We start from the raw sequence: 22,349 nt of genomic DNA, 5'->3' as shown, positions 1-22,349 counted from the left end.
GTAACCTTGATTAATTTATTGTTGAGACTGTATTAGCAATGTCTATGGTATTAGGTCCAAATATATTCTCTGTTTCCCGTCCTGGGCTCAGGCATATTTGCATGCGGGAGGGCGGTCCATTTCCATTATTCCATTATAAAATTGGCAGCCTTTTAAGCCATAATTTGCCTGGCACAACTATAAAAAGCTGCATAAAAAGCACGCTTAAGCTTGTACCTTCCTTTAAAGTTGCAAAATAACACAAACGCGGCACTGCTGACACGTGAGTTAACACTTTTACAAGATGGCTTTGCTGAGCCTGTACAGAATGCAAGAATAACTGGAAAATAATGGAAGAATACGGAACATTTTGAGGTGACAGTAATCAGATGCGGGTGGTGGACGGGAAACAGAATTTATTTGGAGTGACCTTATCAAGTTTTATTATTTACTCTTGGTTTATTAATTTTATTAAACACCATCATAATTATGGTGAACAAAATGTACATGTATATAATATGGATGGATCCTCGGTCAACATGCGACCACATATCTGACCAACGTGGGTGAACTGTGGGTATGGCATATTTATGTTAAGTATATGTATGGATCAGGGCACTGCTGAAAGCTGTAGTCTATTTTTCTGAAACATTCTCAGAAAAAAAAATCAGTCTACGAAACACGTTTCCAGGAGAACAGCCCTTTTGCTAGTCCGGTTCGTTTTCTCCGCCCTCACACAAAAGAAAAAAAGGCGGTCTGGGCACGAGACTACCTTTTAGCTTGTATAATTTTCACGAGTGCTTATGTGCTGTGATTACTAATGCTGTATGGTAGGTAGCACATGCAGCGTGTTTCCATTTACAATTAATTTAATTTTTCAATCCATGGAACAAAAATGGAAAAGTACAAAAATAACTCTTGTAATCAGGTCACATATGATTTAGTAAATACAAGTGGTAATCCTGATAAGTGTGTACACATTACTGTGCCATTGCCACACCACTGGTGTAGTACCACCGCTTTGCTACTGGGTCTTTCCATGTCAAATCACCAGGGAATTGTAGGGTCACCTCTTGGATTTTGATGAAACTTGGTGTGTTTGTAGTACCTATGGTGCTCATCACCCAGAGGATGTGCTTTCAGTGCCACTAAAACTAAATCGTTTTGTTGAGGAAGTTAATGCATCGCGATCTCAGAATAACTCACTGAATCATCTCAAGTTTTGTTGATAGAATAGGTATGTGAAGACTGGTGAAGTAGTGTATACCAAACCGTAACTTATTAATTTCACCCAGAATTCAAGTGCTGATTACAAAACAAAGTACATTGCCTTGAAGCTTACATGAAGGACGATCTGAATATCTAACGATCCCCAGCGATCCTCTCCATTTTTCAGTTTTGTACTGTGACTATTGAGGATCACATGAAGTATGAAATCAAAGAATGCAATTAAGGGTACGGTTCATGTGAATGCGTCCAACCTCCTCTGCTTATCACCCATACCAATCTTTAGCTCCATGTTTCTGATTTATAACCACAAATATTTTGAATATTTCATGAAAAATTGTTCCATCTTGAGTTACAAAATCAACTGTAGCTCACCACTGTGTTCACATTTAAATAAAATTTTCTGTGATTAGAGACCGTTAATTGATCTTTCAGAGTAATCCATAAATTATGGGATATCAACATAATTAAAGTTCAAAAGGCTCCATCTTTAATTGTTAATATTTCAAAAAGTGCTGCTTCAAAATTTTTTTATAAATAATAATTGGGTCATGGTCTATTGTTAATAAAGTTTTTGTGGTGGGGCCACAGTGGGGTTAAGAGATATAATTAAATATGTTGTGGTATGTAGTGGAATTTTTGTAGTCTATTGTTGCTATATGGGAGTGTACACCTCTGATAACCACTCCTGATAAAGCCATGCTAACTTTTGTCTTACACAATGAAGGTGTCCAAGTACAGTGTAACCTGTATTAGTGACCACCTGTATTGAAAGACTACTTTTTGCTGCAATTTATATAGTCAAATTTACTGTATGCATATCAGTTCAATGAAGTTTTGCACTTGACCCCTTCAGAATTTGACAAAATTTGGTGTGTGGGTATAATCCAAGTGGTCATAGGTGTCTGAAAGGAATTTCATCTTCATTGCTTGTATGGCTTCCCAGAAATGGTCTATTAAGTATTCTACTTTGTTGCCATTTTGCTGTACTTGTTACTAGTGATGTGCGATATATCGAAAAATATCGATTTCGTGATAATTTTGTCGATATCGTTATCGTATTGATTTTCGATACTGCTTTAACAGATTTCGATATTTATCGAAAAGGTAATATTTTGCGATAATTATCGAAATATCGAAGAATATTTCGATAAATCTACAGCATTTGTGTGTGATTGTGCAATCACGCTAGAAATGAAGGTTGGTTCTGTACTATCTAGCCACTTTAAAAACTTGTCTGCCAGTTTTCTAGGCTTATTATTAGTTTTATGCAATAGTTTGTGTGCAAATTGTATTTCAAGCACATTTATAAATATCGGCCGCCCACGCAATTAAAAATTATCGAAAATCATATCGAAATTTCGATATTTACCCCAATATCGTATCGATATTATATCGAAATAAAAATCCTGATATCGCACACCACTACTTGTTACCATTCAAAGGGGAATTAGTAAAACGCGGAATACGGAATAGCGGAATAACTCTCCAGTGTGGTTTAACAGCCTATACAACACACACACACACACACGCACACGCACACACACACACACACACACGCGCACACACACACACACACACACACACACATTCACAGCAATATTATAACGCCATACAAACTTACCTAACCTTCAAGTGAAATTCGTTGTGCAGTCAACAGATCCTACAAAGACACGCATTAATTAAATAGAATAATGAGCATTAAATAGAATTTAAAGGGTATTAATAAGAATAGAGCCACTGACTGGGGCATTTGATACTAGATATGATGTTAAGAACGTTGCCTCAGTGCTGGAGATACAAGACTGCTTTTTGATTCCCGTATTGATATCCGTGCTGCTGGTTTTTGGGATAATTTCCATCATGGGTATGGAATATAGAATGCGGTCACCATCAACATGCATTTTTTTTGATGTCCGTGTCTTTAATTCCTGAGCTCTCTCCAACAACTCTTCCACATTGAGTGCTGCTTATCATAAGTATGAACAAGAAAGGATCCAAGGTGAAACACGGCTGTTTTTGTCTGGTGGAATGGGCCACTGTTGTGTACAAATGCCTAGCCAATCTCTTGTCTACCCAATGGAACACCCCTTACCCTGCCATGTGTTGGTTACGTTGTATCATTTTTCACTGCTTAGGATGTGCATTTGTGTGTGGATCCATATCAAGCTCTGGACCTCCTAGCCTGTTGACCTTGTCATTGCTGAGTCCAAGGTGTCCATCCACTGTTCGTAATTTGTCACCCTAGTCATTTCTTTGTTCTGTACATGAGTATAGACAAAACCATTAATAGTACATCTTAGAGCTACAGTGTGTTGGATGGAAAAAAAACAATACTTGATATTATATTCTGTTACTGATTTATAAACAGACACCATACAATTATACAAGTATGACTGAATATATGGCAAGTACAATCAAAACTAAATCAAAAGTAGCTAGGAAAGAGAGTCTACTACAGAGTTAGGCCAAACTCTTGATGAATCTGTTGTTTCTGAGCAATCGTTAGTCTCGACTTGAACTCTCCTGGCACAGATATTTTGCTAATATCAGATGTACGTTCCCTCTTCAATTGAATACACGATTTCCTCAGATGGTAGTATGCATTTCCATACCTTGATGCTGGTAATCCAGTGCGAGGGTTAGTATAATCACGATACTCTGCATGCTGTATGACAATGACATCACGGTCTGAAAATTTGGCACGACAACCATTACATACTGAGATGTTTCCCACTTTAAAACAAAGCTTATAAGAATCAGAAGAATTATCCACTTGTTGTGACTCCTCACTGTCAACAGGAGGTGCCATGTGATTGTATGGTGTGGGTGAAGAATGGGATGGTTGCTGCTGAGTCAGAACAAGTGGAACCCAAACTGTTCACAAGGATAGGGTACAAAGGGTGACTGTACAGGTGGATAAGGTAAAAATTGTGCCTGTTGAGAATAACGTGGATGGTAAAATGGGTATGGTGAAAATGGAGCTTGATACGGTAGGTATGGTGAAGCAGGTGACTGAAATTGAACAGAGGAACTCATATGCTGAGATGAAACCTGATGCAATGGTGTATCTGAACATGTTTGAATTGCAGGATTGGAAGGAGTTGTACTACTGCATGGTGGAGGACATAGCAGACTTCTTGTATCATGCGGCATTGTAACATGTGCACTACAGGGAGGGGTATGTGAATGAGAAGTGTCATTTAAGGCCACACGGTTGTGATCAGATGGCACCTGCTTCTTAAGATTCTTCTTCCGTGGCATCTTTCCTCCTTTGCGCCCAGCTCCTGCTGGCATTTCATGTGTAGCCATATTCATCAGGTTCACACCTCCACTGCATTTAGTACAAAACCAATCGACAAAACTAGCTAAATCACCATTTGTTTCTGCTGCAGCCATCACATGAGAACAAATTTTCACCGATTTAAATTGTGGGCATCGATCATCACACTGGTACTTGCAGTCTGAAGCTTTTACTAAGTGGGGATCTGATCCTGATTTTGATTTTACCATTTTGTCTTTATGATTGAAGCCTGGTGCAGTCACAATAGCATTAGCCTCAGATACCAGAGAAGCTGCTTTTTCCAAATGCCTTCAACAGCTGAGTAAGGTAGTTTTACCTTAGTTAATGCATCATTCAATGCTACTGAAAGTGACACACTTGTTGTACCAAATCTTCCAATGGTGATGTCCTGATCACTGGCTGACAAACTTAATTCACAAGAATTTGAAGCAATACTAGTACTAGCTGTGGCAGTACTAACAGTAGCAGTAACAGTTTGATGGGAGCCATGTACCATAGCTGTATTAAACTTTTTGATGTGTCACAGCCGTTGTTCATGTGACATTTTGAACCGCTTTTCCTCAGTGATGGCTAAATAAGAATACTGGGGATGTAATCGGTATTGCCCATATCCAATAATAGCCTTTTCCACTTCCTGCTGTTGCTGCTTCACAGTATCTTTCATTTTAGAATTGAATAAGGCCCACTGGTGTTTCTTGTGACCAAGACATTCTTTGAAAGAGGCATTTATAGACTGACTATCATTTGTGTAGAAAGCCTTTGGTGGTGACCCTAGACCTACATCTTCTCTCAGAGAGCGGAGTGTGCAATGTCGAAAATCTTCTGCTTTCCATTTTACAAACCAGCTATGAAAAGTTGGCTTGTGAGACTTGCGGTCACTGAAAGCACTTTTCTCCATGTTGTTCCATCTCTCTCTTAATGATTCCAATGCTGTGTTGAAAGCACCTATGTCATCACAGTCTACTAAACCCTGGTGATACAAACCACTACTGTCATCCCAGCCAAAGATGTCATGAATGTATTCTCTAATTGTGTCTTAAGAAAATTGTTCCTCCCGTAGATGCATCTCTATATTTTGCTGCAAATGTATGAAACAACGTACATGAGCAGCTTGAGGAAAATTACACAGTGCAGCATCAACCATAGAATTTTCTCCGTCAGTTCCGATTGCTTTTATGGCAGTAACATCTTTGTTCAACCCAATCAATGAAGAAAAGAAGTAATTGAAATTGCAAAATTCTTTTCGATAATGCACCAACAATGGGCCAAGCATTAAAGGCAGGTTTCCAGTTATATTTCTCAGAAGCATATGTCGGTATACAGTGGGAGTGACACTGAAATCCCCTAAATTAAATGTAGGGTCTATCCCAAGAATACTGAAATCGAAAGGGTCGCAACAAAATCTGACAAGATCTCTTAACTGCTGGTTACTACATAAAACAGCCATAGGCTCGGGTGCACAGGTCACATCTTGCACAAATTTGTGGTTTTTTCCTGCGCACTTGCACTGCTCCATTACAACATAAAGCATGTCCCGTGTTTTGCTGAGTGAAATATCACTACTACCACAAGAACTTGTCAACTTGATTTGTTGCTGCTTCTTAAGATTATATGCTTGAGTTCTATCTCTGGGAAGATCTCCAGCACTTTGAGCCATCGTACCTCCTCTTTCAGCAAACACCTTGTCAGTGGCATTCTTAGATTTTGCGTGGCTTAATTCAGCATCAAGTAGATTCTTGGTACTTTGTTTTGTTTTTCTGTAAGGCTGATCATCTTTTCTTGTATTGCCGTGAGGTCTAATTAAAACTGGGTGGTCTTCTACACCATCAAATTTATGGACAACAAGTGCCAAAGAGTTCATTTCATTGGCAGGATCTAAAAATAAGAAGAATCATTTACTACTTCAAGATAAATCATTAACTACTTTACTTCTAGATATTACATAAGGTAGGTGAAGTATTAATACCAAGAATATCCTATGGGGAAGGGGACCTAAGTGGGTTCTATACCACAAAGTACTGGTTGTATATACACTTCAAGGTTGTAAGCATACAGATGGCCAATTGGAAGGGCTGGGTCAGGTTTAAAGATTTAAGCATAGTAAAGCTTTTCTATGATTTAGTTAATACTTCAACTGGTGATAAAGAAAATTGATTGATGTTTATTAGTATTGATAAGGTAAAACCTTTATTCTGCAAACAGGCACCTGAGTCAGTAATATCCCTGGATACATATACTCTCTTAATGACATTTAATTTATTGTAAATTTGCTTACCATACAGAAAAGCTGTTATCTTTCTAAGTGTTTGATCCGTTGTATGAACTCTATAAATTCTTTTCAGAGTGTATGTTTTAGTTGAATGCACATCTTTTGATGAACACCTTTTCACTAGCTTCACTGATAAATCATTTTCAAAGGTTATATCCACACTACTTCTACCCACACCGTTGTTTCTCCACACACCCATGTCATCAGCCAATATGTCATGTTGTGCATCCAGACAATCTAGATTTACAATAGATGACATGCTTCTGCAAACCATTGTGGGCACCTTTGTGGCTACAAACATTGAAGATTTCAAATTGGGGTGGAGCAACAGTTGGACAATATCTTCGACTGAGTAAAGACGTTTTCTTTCCATAGAAAATGTTTCTAAAATAGGAATGTCTTTGTCATCATTATAGTAACAAGGTGACCCTTTGAGAAATGCATCCAGATGATTTGTGCTACAAAAATTTATAAAATACCAGTAACACAAGCTATATTTTCTTCCCACCCACTTACTCTAAACACTTTAAGGGACAACGTTGCACCAAATCTTCAGACTCACTACTAGAATCATCACTCGAAAATGTAGTGGCGGTTACTGGTGCCACATCTGAAAGCAAGTCATCTGAATCCAAGTCGTCTGAATCTGATATGACAATGACTTCAGTCTCAATTTGTCCATCATCTTCAACACTTTCTTCATCATTTCCTTTTCTGTTTTACGAAAGATAAGCAATAAACAATAGAATAGTTGGTAATAATTGGAATATACTACTATAATGCACAACTGAGTTACCTTACCTTAGTTTCTTCTTAATTGGTGAGACCGCTAGCATCGTGTGAACACGTGTTAACTACCCAAGAAGCGACTGTGCTGAAGCAATAAACCAAAAGTAAAATAGCTAAACCGTGATACTACTCAACCACGTGCTACAAAAATGGCACAATTCATTTGAAGCGCACCACATGTAATTCTATTCTATTTAATTAATGCGCATTTTTGAAGCAGGATCAGTTGACTGCACAACGAATTTCACTTGAAGGTTAGGTAAGTTTGTATGGCGTTATAAGATTGCTGTGAATGTATGTGTGTGTTTATAGGACTTACTAGCATGCACTCTAGCGTTCTATTACTGCCCTACATCAGATAAAGTCAGCGTCGCTCGCTATTTAATCCGCATTTAAAGCAAATGCTTATATATTTGCAATTTAGGAGAACGTATTATAGGCTGTTAAACCACACTGGAGAGTTATTCCGCTATTCCGTATTCCGCGTTTTACTAATTCCCCATTCAAAGCATCATAATACATGTGGGCTTTTTAAAAATGAATTACACCACTTTAAAGCTCAAAGAATAAGCTTTCATTTGGTATATTTAACAGCTTAACTTGACGTAGTTGATAATCAGCCACATCTCCTAATCTTTGACCTTTTATCTTGGGATTACGAGATAAGTGCTCTTATGTAGTGGTGTGTATGGTATTATAACTAGGCCTTTGCCCGGCCTGTACTCTGAGAAAAGGGTGTCTCACCAATTTCTGCTAGACACACACTAAGTAAAGATACTGCTTCTGAATTGTGAGAGAACAGAGGATCAGATTCTGTGGTTTGTGAGCTAGGAGAGTAGCCTAAGGACAGAGGTGACAAACTCAGTGGAATCTGGTGACTCCTTGCTTAGCTTCTTTCTGCATGTGTCACAGATATTCATACCAATGGAAATTTATGTGGAGCTTTTTCACACATCCAGGCTGTGACAAGTCTGAGATTCTACCTACGGCTACTCCAGGTATGTCAAACAGATTGCAACAGGTCTGAGCCATGTGGACTAGATATTGAGGATTACAAATTCACAAAACTTTAAGTCACTCTCCAGTCTAGTCAGCAACTGCATATGATATCTTCTACATTTCTATGGATAGGTAAGATTTGCAGTGCTAGGAATCAATGAACAACCCCCATGTACAGGTACCATGACAGGGTAAGAGCTGAGGTGATTATTACATCATTTCTGACGGTTGTTTACTGACCGAAGAATACTAACAATGCATGTCTTAGTAATTTGGACAATGACTTGTGTAACTGGAATTTTGTTAGGGAGCCACAAAGTGTGCAATTTGTTTGTCAGAGTCTGTGGCTAGGTGTTTTATATATTACTAGATGAATAAAAAATTGGAAATTTTAAAATGGGAATAGGGATCGCTGAAAAAAGCCACCAAACAAGAAGGGATCGCTGGGGTGGTAATGTAAACCACAAATCCCTATTTTGACTGTCATAAATTTTTAGTTACATGCTCTGTCATTTTGAAGTGAGTCAAAATAGGGATTTGTGGTTTACATTACCACCCCAGTGATCCCTTCTTGTTTCGTGGCTTTTTTCAGCGATCCCTATTCCCATTTTAAAATTTCCAATTTTTTATTCATCTAGTTTGTGTACTTTTTATTAATCCATATATGGATTATGAAGAAGACTGTTGTGAATAGTGTAATTTTGCATTCTGCATAGTAACACCGTCAACATTTCAGTACACACATGAAACTGATCAAATTGCAATGTGCATACAGACTGAGAGTCTCCTGACAATTTACATTACTGGTGCCTTTAGTAGCTGTCAAATTCAGAGCAAGGGTTGTTGTTATACACTTGACTGCATTATGCATCAGGGTGAACTCCCTTCAGACTGGAAGAGGGCATATGTAACACCAGTATACAAGAAAGGCCCATGTACTAATCCATCGAACTATAGACCATTGACTAGTATTTGCTGCAAGTTGTTGGAACATGTCATCTCCTCAGCAATATCTTCTCACGCTATTGACAACAATATCATGTGTACAAATTAACATAGATTTCTTTGATCGATAATGAAGACTGTTGTGAATACTGTAATTTATTTTGCATTCTGCATAGTAACACCATCAACATTTCAGTACACACATGAAACTGATCAAATTGTAATGTGCATACAGACTAGAGTCTCCTAATATGAGCTACAATTTACATTACTGGTGCCTTTAATAGCTGTCAAATTCAGTGCAAGGATTGTTGTTATACACTTGACTGCATTATTAGAGTATTTACATGACTGCTCTATTAGAGTATTTAATCTGGATAACCCGCCCACGTGCAATAATCACGGAGCGAAAAAACCACCTTGCCCCAAGTCATCAGCCCAGATTAAGCTTTCTGGCGTATACCAAGTTTAATAAAGACAGATTCTATTAGCCACAAGTAGCACACACCAAAAAACTTAATTTTGAGCGCGATCTTGTATGGCTTTTTGAGCGTAATGGCATTTTGGCAAGAAGAAACGGCCCGGTTTGGGCTGTTTCCATTCGAAAACGAAATCAACATGCACAATGATCCATTCAGCAAGCCTTGCTACTTTTTATCCGAGGATTCTCCTTGCAAACTTCGCTATGCCTCTGAAAGAATAATAGGGGCGACGAAGGTGTGGGCGTGGTCCATGAGAATAAATCTAGCCAAAATCATCTTCAGAAATCCTTCACGGCCATTTCACAGTATTGGTCAGGTATAAACAAGCCCAAATGTGTCTTCAGAACGACCCGAAACGTTTCTGACGAGGTGCTACGAAATTTAAAAAATATATATATTTTAGCAAATTTTCTACTGCCTCACTGCACTGATGCGTTCAGTCAAGTGTAGTGGAAAACTGGCTACAGCTACAGCCTTGCTTCTTTGGCGGAAACACTTCGAATTTTGTGGAGAAAAAACCTTTTACAATATCAATTACCTACGATGTGTGCGCTACTGTCTTACTGTTGTATCTTTGATCCTTCTTCATCGTGGCCATCTCTCATGGGTACGGCTTCCATCAAAGCACGCATACCACAGCGCCCCAACATATTGGAGTAAACGTGTAGCATAATTGTAGCAAGTACGTGATTTTAATGTTGGGATACACCTCGGGATATGCTGCTGCCTGTTCAATATCGCCACTACACGCGTAAGGATTAGAGTGTGTTTGCTTTGGCTCGAAGGTGGTTTCTTTTCCGAGTTTAAAAACCGGTTGTATATGGCGCCTCTCTACAGACTCTATGGGTAGCTTTCCCAGAGCACTTTTCAGGCATACTACAACTGAAAAACACCGTAGTAGGCCTCATAGGCTTGCGTATCTCGTCGTCTAGAAAGTGGGTGTGACCCGTTCTTACGTGAACTAAAAGTAAGAGTAGCCCTGAGGCTTTGTTGAGAGAATTAGTGGAAAATATTACTGTAGACACACTATAAAACAGTTGAAAAGATACTTCTGTGGGTAATGTGTTGTTTAAAGCGGTTTGTTAAAAATCCGCATCCTTAGGAATATTTAGCTTTGTATTTTGAGAATTGTAGTGGGGTGAATTACTAAATACGGTTATTGAATAAAAATTTACAAAAAAGTACACAAACAAATGCAAGAAAAAATTTGGAATTTTCCATATGAGTAGGGACTACAGCAATAAAAAGCACTGAAACAAGCCGCTGAGACAAAACACAACTGAATGATTACATTTTAATCCCTACTTTAGCCTGCTATGATGTATGGTTAAAGTACGGATTAAAAATGGTTAAAGTAGGGATTAAAATGCAATATTCAGTTGTGTTTTGTCTCAGCGGCTTGTTTCAGTGATTTTTATTGCTGTAGTCCCTACTCATATGGAAAATTCCTAATTTTTTTTGCACTTGTTATGAATAATAATAATAACTAGATGAATAAAAAATTGGAAATTTTAAAATGGGAATAGGGATCGCTGAAAAAAGCCACAAAACAAGAAGGGATCACTGGGGTGGTAATGTAAACCACAAATCCCTATTTTGACTCTCTGTCATAAATCTTTAGTTACATGCTCTGTCATTTTGAAATGAGTCAAAATAGGGATTTGTGGTTTACATTACCACCCCAGCGATCCCTTCTTGTTTGGTGGCTTTTTTCAGCGACCCCTATTCCCATTTTAAAATCTCCAATTTTTTATTCTTCTAGTTTGTGTACTTTTTACTTAATCCAGTAATGGATTTGTTTTATTGATATTGTAGATACAAGTCTCTTATAGTCATGTTGTCACATTAGCATCCTAATGCAGAGTTCATGAATACACACCAGATGGTATGATACTGAGCTAGCTACCTGTCACAAGACATGGAACTCTGACAAGCATTATATGTTAAAATAGTCAGTGGTTGTGCATTTATTAATTGAGCCAAGACCTTATACAATAAGAATCACATCCAGATTTTCCATGGGTACATGGACTTAACATTGGCTCACTGGTGCACAGTTATACGCCACAGGTGCACAGTTGTATTAAATGATAATATAATGTAGTTTGTACAGCTAGAGTTTGTTGTTCATGTGAATACTGTTTCCATTTGGTATAGCTGTATACCACAGTGAAGAAATCTATATTGCATGACGTGTGAATGCATATGGCTTCCCACAGACAATATGTGGCATCCACCAATAAATTGTTTCACACACCAGAGAGAGCCTTGTTTTGTTAAGACAAAATACAACTTAAGTACAGGGGTCTAGATTCAGGGGTACCAAGCACTGGATAAATAGTACAGGAGCCCTGGCAAGACTTACACTATTAAATTACAATACAAAAACAACAATTATAGCGTGCAATTTTAGGCAAACCGATAGGAGGCTCTAGAATTAAAAATTCTGTATGAGCAGGAGACAGCAATGTGAGCAGCCTGCTCAAACAAGGATCTTATGGTCTTCTTTGCCACTTCACAAGCATTAGCTACTTGGGAAATTGTGTTTGGCATAAAACGGCCTAAACAACCAATCTCAATGGAAATGAGATTGACAGACTCATAAGCCAGAAAGCTGAAGGTCATATTGTAAACAGGTATACCGGTCTTCCTACCTAGCTCTAGCAGCCAAAAGATGTTGCTGGGTATTGGTGGAATAGTTAGTTCAAACAAACAGATGGAAACTAAAACCAAGTCAGGTCTGCTAAGGGTGGAGGAAAGATTGGTTGGAATAGTGCTGGGAGGGCAGACACTTGTAAGATATCCTGGAAGGTCAGCATAGAGTTTAAAACTGTCAGGTAAGTGCTGTTGGAGTCCATGAACGAGAACCTGTAAAACTGAATCATGTATCCAGGTATACCTGCCTTGATCAAGATCAACAGGATATCCAGTTAAGATATGGTTTGTTGTGGGCTGAGTAGCTAGACAAAGGGTGGCTCATCATTATACATATAGAGCTAGCCTATAGATTAGCTAATCTGCATGCACACACATACAGTCCGATACTGTGTGGCTGTAATATTTATTGTACACCAGCATGAAGCCATGTTGCTTACACAATGTGGTTAGCGAGGGGTCCGACACTCTTGAAATCTCGTACGCTTCGTCAGAAATCACATTTGAATTCATGAAATCACACACTCAAAAGAAATAAGAAATCACACTTTTTGAAAATGAAAATCATAAAACTCCATATATTTCTGTAAATTACGGACGCATTGAATGACGCGATATTATTAATTGGAACAGAAGTGATTTAAGGCCCGACCACTGGCTCGGTTGCCAATTAATCTCTTGAATTTTACAGTCCAAGCTGAGTCCACTAATGATCAAAAGCTTCCATTACTGGAGCCACACAAGTGATCTGAGAATTTATCTTGGAATCTATTAAGTGTTAACTAGCAATTCAAGGGGTAGCCACTACCAATAGATCATCTGCAACCGGGGTCAAAGTGTTTGATCGAAGAAATTATACTTTGATTGCTTGACTTCGCCTGAAATTGGGTCTTGATTGCTTGATAATTTAACCATATTTTCGTAAATTCTATTTTTGTTTTCGAGCCAGCTCAATCACCACTTTTTAGCACGTCTTGATTGCTTGATTCAATCCAAATTTAACTCTTGATCCCTTGATTCTATTTTGATCCCAGTCGCAGATGGTTGTACAGGACTATTGGTAGTGACTACCCCTTGTAATTTAGGCTCTACTTGCAGCCAAAAGTGACAGTACATGACTGCATGAGTTAATGATGAAACGAGTAGGGCTGCAAATCATAAGCACACTTTTCGCAAAGAAAGTAGTTCCCAGCATTATATTAGCTTCAGGACAAAATAATATGCAGCTTTGTGTAGAAACATGTATGTTAGTACTGGTTAGTAACTAGCTACTAGGTGTGACTTTTCAAAGATTAGCTCACATAATATGATTCTGCTTGTTCAGCTGACCCACTAACACCTTTGCACAACTCGCAAGCAAAAATTTTGTATAAAACAATCCCGGCATACACAATGAAGACCATGGATGTGTCCAGATCAGTCAACTGTGTACTTAAGTGTTTCCTGCCACTGTGGTTGTTAGTCAATATGAAATGAGTTCAGGTTTGTTAACAGAGAACCATTCCAGTTTTCAATACCGTTGTGAAGGAAGGGATGTGCACATTACTGATGCTAGGAGAGATATTGTTCATGTCGACTTTCAGGTGTGATTTTAATTTATTGCGTATTATCAAACTGGTAGCTAGTACATACAAGTAGCTATCTTTCTGCATAAGTCAGATCCATGCAGATTAAATCACATATTGATTAGATGAGGTATACATTATTTCTTACTAATAGCTGTGAATATACAATCATTGTGCTGTATAAGGTTTATAAGTTCTGCTAAATTTTGCAGGTATATTCATTGCTGGCAATGCTTGCATTATATTATCTGAAGAACTGATAACGCAGGATGCATTGGAGCTAACAGTGTATAGCACATAAATTTTTCTGAGAACACTTACCTAATCATTACTGATTGAGTCAAAGTCTATCTACCTACCAAAGATACTGTTTTAAAATTCATCATGACTCAGTGATAAAAGTGTAACTGAAATCATGTGGACCCACGGATGGCACACAACCATGCATGTAATAGTAACCAATTCCAGTATACTTAATATAACTAATCATATGTATCAAAATCAGTTACTTTTATTATTATATTACTGGGCATGCCGATGTGCCAAGGAGTGAGTAATGCTCCAAGGAAAAAAAATTATACAAGATAACAACAGTACTGCTTAATTATATCTATCGGTAAAGGCAATGCCTATACCATTTTTACTTTACAGCACAAGTATGTAGTAGCTATATGCTAATGCTTTCTAACTCAATCACTGGAAAATTATTCACAGCTCTTGGAAAGAAGGGATGCCGGTTCATGCATGTAGCTATGTACGTACCTTGATAAAGTGTGGTGTATAGTTGAACATTGTGTGGCTAAGAGGATAATGATATTGATAGGCCAGATAAGTTGTGGATTGCATCGTAAAAAATCTCGTTAAAATGCTAGCTATAACCAGGCCAGTGCCACGGCATCCTTTATCCACGCCTATTATTTTTTACCCTTGTTAGAATATAACTTATGCACGAAGTTCTGGGACAGCTTCTAGCAAATTAAATCCATTTTTAGACAGCCTTTTTACACTGTTAGCTTGTCTGTTAACCATCAGCACTACCGTACAACCACAACCACGAACCATCACTGCTATAATACTGGTGCTGCGACTGGTGCCTGGAATCATCTCAGCCAGCCGGCTATGGCCCCAGTATCTTTGCTTTCCAACTACACTCTAGTGATGATATAACTTTTACCATCCAGTTTACTGATGACGAAACCTCCGAGCCATGAGAGTCAACCATGGTGAAATCACGGAAATGATGAAATCAAATTGAAATCACGAAATCACAACTGAAATCATTGATTTCAGAGAAATCACTATGATTTTGAAATCTCGTGCGTCCTTCGAGAAAGTGGTGGACCCCCCTGGTGGTCAGACAATTAAGGCACTCTCACAAATAGTTTTAATTTTAATTAACAAGACTAACTGACCCCATCCAACTTGAGGCTTTGCGTGAAAAGGAAATGGTTTATAGAAACTACATTCATAACAATGAATAATCTCTGGTACCAGTGTTATTACTTCGTTATGTCTCTGTGAGAGAACGCTTGTATGGTAGCTCGTATAACAAATTGCGATCCGAGGGGTCCGACACTGAAGATTCTCTGTACAAAATTTAGAAATATATATTGATTTATGATTTGTAATTTGATTTGTTATGTGATTTGCAATTTATTTGCGATTTATATTTGACATTAAGATTTAGCTCTGATTCGGTACGATTTATAAGTTGTGCTCGGATTTAGTGATTTATTGAGTGGAAACGTCTTGATTTAGCGATTTGCAACTGATGTAATGATTTGTGACCGATTTAGTTCATTGTAGTTGTAACTTGCTGTAGACTACACATGCTAGCTAGATGGCTTATACGCCAAGGGTTAAAGCTAGTATAAATATGCCCATACAGCAGTGAATTTGTAAAATTTAATGTAGAAACAAAGTATTTGATATTAACTTTATCGCCCCTTGGCTAGCAATACCAAGCTACATAGAGGCACTGACATGTAACTTCATCTGCAGTTAAATAGCTAAGATCGTTAGTTAAAGATGCATGACCTGTTATTATAGCTAAGTCATCTGCCAAATAGTTAAGTTTGATAATATTTGTAGCTTAGCTATAAAATTTAGCAAGGTGACACAAAGCTGTTAACGTTCTTGCAAATACTCTAGTTATATAGGTGCTTATACATTGCACTTAAGACTATATAATTAGCTGTGGTTGTTTGTTTTATTTGTTATTTCAGGTTGATTAAGTTTCAGACAATACATATGTTTATCTGTACATCTCTATATGAATATTAGACAGATGTCATGCATGACTAAATTCAATATAATGTGCACTAGCTAGCAATTAATATTTTAAAATTTAAAACAAAGTTAAGTAACTATAATAGCTAACAATTAATTCTTACAGCATCCCTGCATCTTCAAAATGTATTGTACATGCAAAGAACATCATTGCATTTGTCTAAAGGTAGAATCAGCAGTAGCACACATAAAATGTCTAGTTGATAAACAATACACTATTATAACTATAATACGAAAAGGAAACATATTATGGCTAAATAATCAATTATGTTATTGATTTTGTTTATTACAATTTGAACACTTCCATTTCTCAAGTAGCATCAGCTGGTATTGTGGAAACATCTATGCACTTGTGATGATACCACTCCTGACAATATTCACATTGTGTCATGCTTGTGTCATAGTGTTCCGGTAGTCTGCAACTGCAGTAAATATAGCAGTTCAATTGCTGCTTTACTTTATTTGTTCGTCGTCTGTTTTGTTTAACAGGGAAACAATCTAAAAAACCTTTTTCTAGGCATTGTCGTAAATGCAGCCGTAATGCTGTCTGGTCAAAAAAATTTTCTGTGGGATCGTCTCCAAATGCCAAGCAAGTCAAAATTGCAACTGCATATAATCCTCAATCGGTTGTCCCTTGTTGTTTTACAATATTCATCATATTAATTGTAATATTTGCTGATGTAGAAAACACTAACCGAGCTATAATGGTTTCTGTTTCATCATTTACAGTTGGATACAATGAGTCAAATACATTAAATATTGTTCCTTTGTCACATCCGATGGTCAATTAAACAATCCAGTGGCCAACAGCTCCAGCAACATGTACAATTTGTAAATTAGCAGAATCTTTAAATTGTTGTATTAAACCTAGTTTTTTAAATATCAATGTATTATTCAATCTCCAATTTCCGGGAATTGTTTTTAATTAAAAACTGTGAAGTCCCTATAATATAGTCATCTAGTAAGCCATTTCCGCACAATAGGCTTCGGTGGTGTCTGGTAAGTTTATAACATCCATATTGTACCCAATTGATGTCGCTTTGTTTACTGATATCAGCAGACACAGGTGATTCGTTGTTGGTTGAAGCTTTAGCATGTGGTGTTAACATTTTGTACAATAAGTTGATCCTTAAAACAGTTTCGTTGGACAGTTCAAATGCTCAAAGAAATCAATTTATTAGCATGTGGCACAGAAACTATACCGCCACCGGAATCAGTTGGAGTAGTTTCTAGAGTTTCAAAACATTCAATTGGTAATGTGCAGATGTACAGATGCAGAGGAATGAAGTTATGAGACATAGCCTTTAGGTCTGTCTGAATACCAGACATGGGGCCAAGTACATTTAAAAGTACTTAAGTAAAGTACAAGTACTTTTGAGTTTTTGAAGTATAAGTACAAGTACTCCAACTGAAATCACAAGAGTACTTAAGTAAAGTACAAGTACATACTGAAAGTACTTAGGTAAAGTACAAGTACAGTACATTTTCCTATAGCAACAGCCATGCATAATAACTTAAGCTTGAGGTACAAACATGCAAGGTACAGTTTTTATATTCACAAAATTATTATACTGCATAATAATCATTTCTAGGTCTACTACACTCGGATTTAAATTATTTTCCTGCAATGCTAAATAACCACTTAATTGGGATAAATAATACAAGCACTATTTTGCCACAATGGAAAGGGAAGGATGGTGTCTGACGTAGAAGGATACTATGCACTATAAATGATAATTTCTTACCACCAATTCAACAAACCCCTCATTACAGTAGTTTTAGCCTTACAGTCTCCTTCAGATAAAACTTCAGGAATTGCAAAATATTTCATGACAGCAGGTAGTTTCAGGTTTTTGTCAACCATTCTCTTCAACTCCCAATTTAAACGACAGCATTGCTTTTATTATATAAATCAGAATTCCTATTAAACAGCTGCCTGTGGCTACATGATACATAGTAAGGTTGTACAAAGTACCAAGAGGTTGAAAACTACAACTTCATCAAATTTATTTTTATTGACGCTCACTGTGTACAAACTACAATGTTTGCAGTACTTAAAAGTACTTTAAGTACTCAAGTACTTGGCAAAAATACTTGAGTATAAGTACAAGTACACTGGGGTAATTAAGAAAGTATTTAAGTAAAGTACAAGTACTTTCAAACTTGTACTTAAGTGTACTTAAGTATAAGTACTCATGTACTTGGCCCCATGTCTGCTGAATACTATAGGATTGTTTATTTGAGCTGCTACAAAACCATGAACACACAATTCCAATTTTATTTATATTTTCTTCATTACATTTTACAAGGGATCCAGTATACTGTCGTGCTTTCTTAGTCTTTTCTAAATAATATGCAAATTGTAAAACTTTACCTATCCTCCAATCACTGTCATCACTGTCCCCTCCTCTATGCACGAAAGCACAAATATCCCCAACACTAATCACATCATACTCGTCAGGAGTTGTAGTGGTAACAGCAGTTGGCATTATTTTTGATGTACTCAAAGGCTGTTTTTCTCTTACCCTGATTAAACGATTTGATGACACTCGTTCACCTTCTTGAAATATCCATACAGCAGTTGATTTGTGAATAAACATTTTCTTTCCATTGTAGATAACTTCAAGTAAAGAAGAATATTTTGATTTTGTCTGGCTAGAATTACTGCTACTGTCTTTTGTGATCTCATTTTGGATATACATTGATATGGTTTCTGATTTTACTCTACTAAAGGAAATACTGTGATGCAATTTTGCGTGAAGTTTATTTTCTATTATCTTGGCATTTTTCAGTTCATTAATTTCATTTAAAATCTTGGTACATTCTTCTTGAGTATAGATTTCATCTTGGAGATTGACCATTGCTGATTCATTTTCACTAATTAATAGTTCTTCTTTGTCAGCATCCTCGTTTTGCATTTCTAAATCTTTCGTCTTTAAAGGATCTGTACTAACTTTCTCATCTAACTTTACTGTTACACCCAGGTCTTCCAGGGATTTTAAAGCATCTTGCCTGGCACTAAGCACTTCTTTCACAATGTCATCATCACTGATGTCTTTTAAATTGTACGATCGGTATTTTTTCTCAGTTTTGTCTGCTTTAGCTTTACAAGCTTGCACATTAGGATAAGAAATGTCATTTTTTTCGCTTTCTGTTTCTAGTGAAAACTGAATTTTTAGGCGATGCAATCTTAACAAACCAAGGAGTCCAAAGTTTATAATTGTTGAAAATGTACTACTCATACTGCGCATTGTCCTAAATAGTTTTTCACAAGATTGGGAGCCATGAAGCCATGGCAAAAATTGGTGATCTTTGTCATGTGCAGATTGTAATAATGTAATAATTGAGTGAGCATTTAGTTCCACACAGTAATAACTATTCAGTGAGATGAAGTTACTGTCAATAGTGAATTCATCTTTTTGAAGCAACCATTGGTGCCAGAATCTAAGAAAGAAGGCTGCTTTATAAACTCGCAACAAAGGGCAATCGTCTCATCTAAGTAACTATCAACAATGCAACGTAAAACAGTGAGGTATAGATGAGTCCCTTTTGCATCAGGGATCTGTTTAAGTAGCATTAATACTGAACTGCTAGTGATTCTCATTACTGCTTCAAAGTTTTGTTTGTCTCTGTGGGCAATGTCAGAGATTCGCATTCCATGTTGATCTTTAGAATAATTTTGGATTACCATTCTCAAACTATGAATGCCAACCAAGTAATGACCAATTGGCAAAATACAAGATGGTTTTGTAACTTTTGTTTTTAGTTTCACAGCTATGTGGATGGGATCTTGAATATACGCTAGAATGGTTGGATGTTGTACTTTAAACCAAGACTTCCATCTCTTGGAATAGTCTTTTGCTACTAGTAATGATGATGGAGATAACTTTAGCAGTGCTTTATCAAATGACTTTAGTAACTGGCATGAGCTTTTCATTGCTCTCAATGCTCTGCTATCACCATCTGCACCAAAACTCACAACTGTAATGCCACGATGTTTGCACTCTAAATATATATACTTCCATCGTTTAAGGACATTTTCTGCAGTAAACCTATTGTCTGTTCCAAGACAAACAAGGCAAAAGGCAGGTACACGCAACGACAGAGCTTGGGCCATATAAATATATGTAAACTTAGCTACTTCATTTTCTTTGAACATTGTTTTCAATAGCAGAGAATGAAGTGGCAATAAACGAGTCTACTACTGGAAGACTATCACATGGCAGTACAAATCCAACTATTCTGTCTGTTTCGTTATCACACTGTGCTCTAGCAATGACTCTTGTAGCATCCTCTGCTATAGCTATAGTTTTAATGGGCCTTGTAATTGTTAAGGTGAATAAGGAGGTCATCAAATAAAAATTCACCTTCATTCATGGGCTTGTATTCTGATCGTATAATTCTCTGAACTGTACAAAGGCATGGTAAGCCATTTGGTATGTTTTCATGGAGAAAGTTGTAAGCTCTTGGACCTGCATATACGAGCAGTGAAATTGAAATTATTTTGATAATATGGTCATGACGTTTTGCTTGAGGAATTTTACAAGAATTGTTTTTTATGTTCTCCAGCAATTGTTTCAGCAGACAGCTAACCTCTAATTCAGGATGGCTGATTGCTAGTCTCTCTTTGTGCAAATTAGAAGCCTGATTAATAATCTCACTACATTCTGAATTACTGGATATGAGTACCTCAATCTTTTCTAGAAGCTGGTAGTAGTCTGTCAGTTTAGTCTGATTTGGGTCCATGGCTGCTTTCAACAAGTGGAACTGTTTCCGAGATTCACGGGACCAATCAACTGCAGCCTTTTTTGATGTAGATGCATCTTTTGGGGCCCCTCCTATTTTTGAGCAATAGGAGGGGCTTCCCAAAAAACCTGCTTGCTTTCAGTGTTAGAAGTAGATAGTTCAGGGGTAATTTCTTCAGCAAATTCGACAGGACAATTGTCTACACATGCAGCATCATTTTGTACTGTATCTACTTTGTCATTGTGCGGTGATTCTTTTAAAAAGTTTGTAATTGATGGTTGATTTTTATTTTTTCTACGACATTCTGCTGCATGGTGGGACCAATTTGAGATTGCAAATGAATTTGGTTTCTGATGCATACCCAATATACGTGCAGTATTGCACATGTTGCAATAAATACTTACATTTGCAAAGTGATTGGGTGGAACAGGAGCTCGGATTTTTATTTCAAAAGCCTTCATGCTCTTTAAGCTGCCTTACATGCTCTGTTTGATTGGGATGGTCTTGCCATTTGGCAATTTGTTGGTGTATTTTTGTAGCTATTTAATGCAAGTTGGCACATGCAGGGCAGTTGTGCATCTGCCTCACCAGCTTTGTTGTCAGAATGGCATTCTTGTTTCACTCTTTTGGTATAGGTATGTCTTGCTTCCATTCCCTTTACTTCCTTTTTCCGCTTATTCGTACTCTTTGGTATCAGTTGTTTCAACTTGTCTACAAATTGACTCAATACCACTCTGTGTCCTGGAGGCACACTGATACTTTCGCTTTTCCACTCATGGCGTAAGAACCTGAAAAGTAGCATAGGATATGTATAAGATGATATTGTTACAATTAAACTAAAAGGTTTACCTTGATACATAATTACATGTAGAGGTGAATCAGTATAATTATACCAATGCAAATACTGGTTGGATTACGTTTCTGTGCAACGAATGTCTTCTAATGGGTTTAGCTATATAAGGTTTCTGAAGAGGCATGCAAGGGTGCAGACTATACCTTAGCTTATATAGGCATTAGATATTGAATTAACCATACACTAATTAGTAAATCATGTCCATTTACTTTAGCTGACTGATAATTTTTATAACTGTAACAATCCT

The 22,349-nt window shown here is 37.2% G+C and overlaps 1 protein-coding gene across 3 annotated transcripts in view; it reads left to right on the top strand.

Annotated features, from left to right (window-relative positions):
- Positions 1-22,349, top strand: part of LOC136261842 (helicase POLQ-like) — an 85,488-nt gene that overhangs the window by 151 nt on the left and 62,988 nt on the right. The window lies entirely within an intron of this gene.

Source organism: Dysidea avara, chromosome 7 (assembly GCF_963678975.1).
Source record: "Dysidea avara chromosome 7, odDysAvar1.4, whole genome shotgun sequence".
NCBI lineage: Eukaryota > Metazoa > Porifera > Demospongiae > Dictyoceratida > Dysideidae > Dysidea > Dysidea avara.
This window is presented reverse-complemented; position numbering and strand designations above follow the sequence as displayed.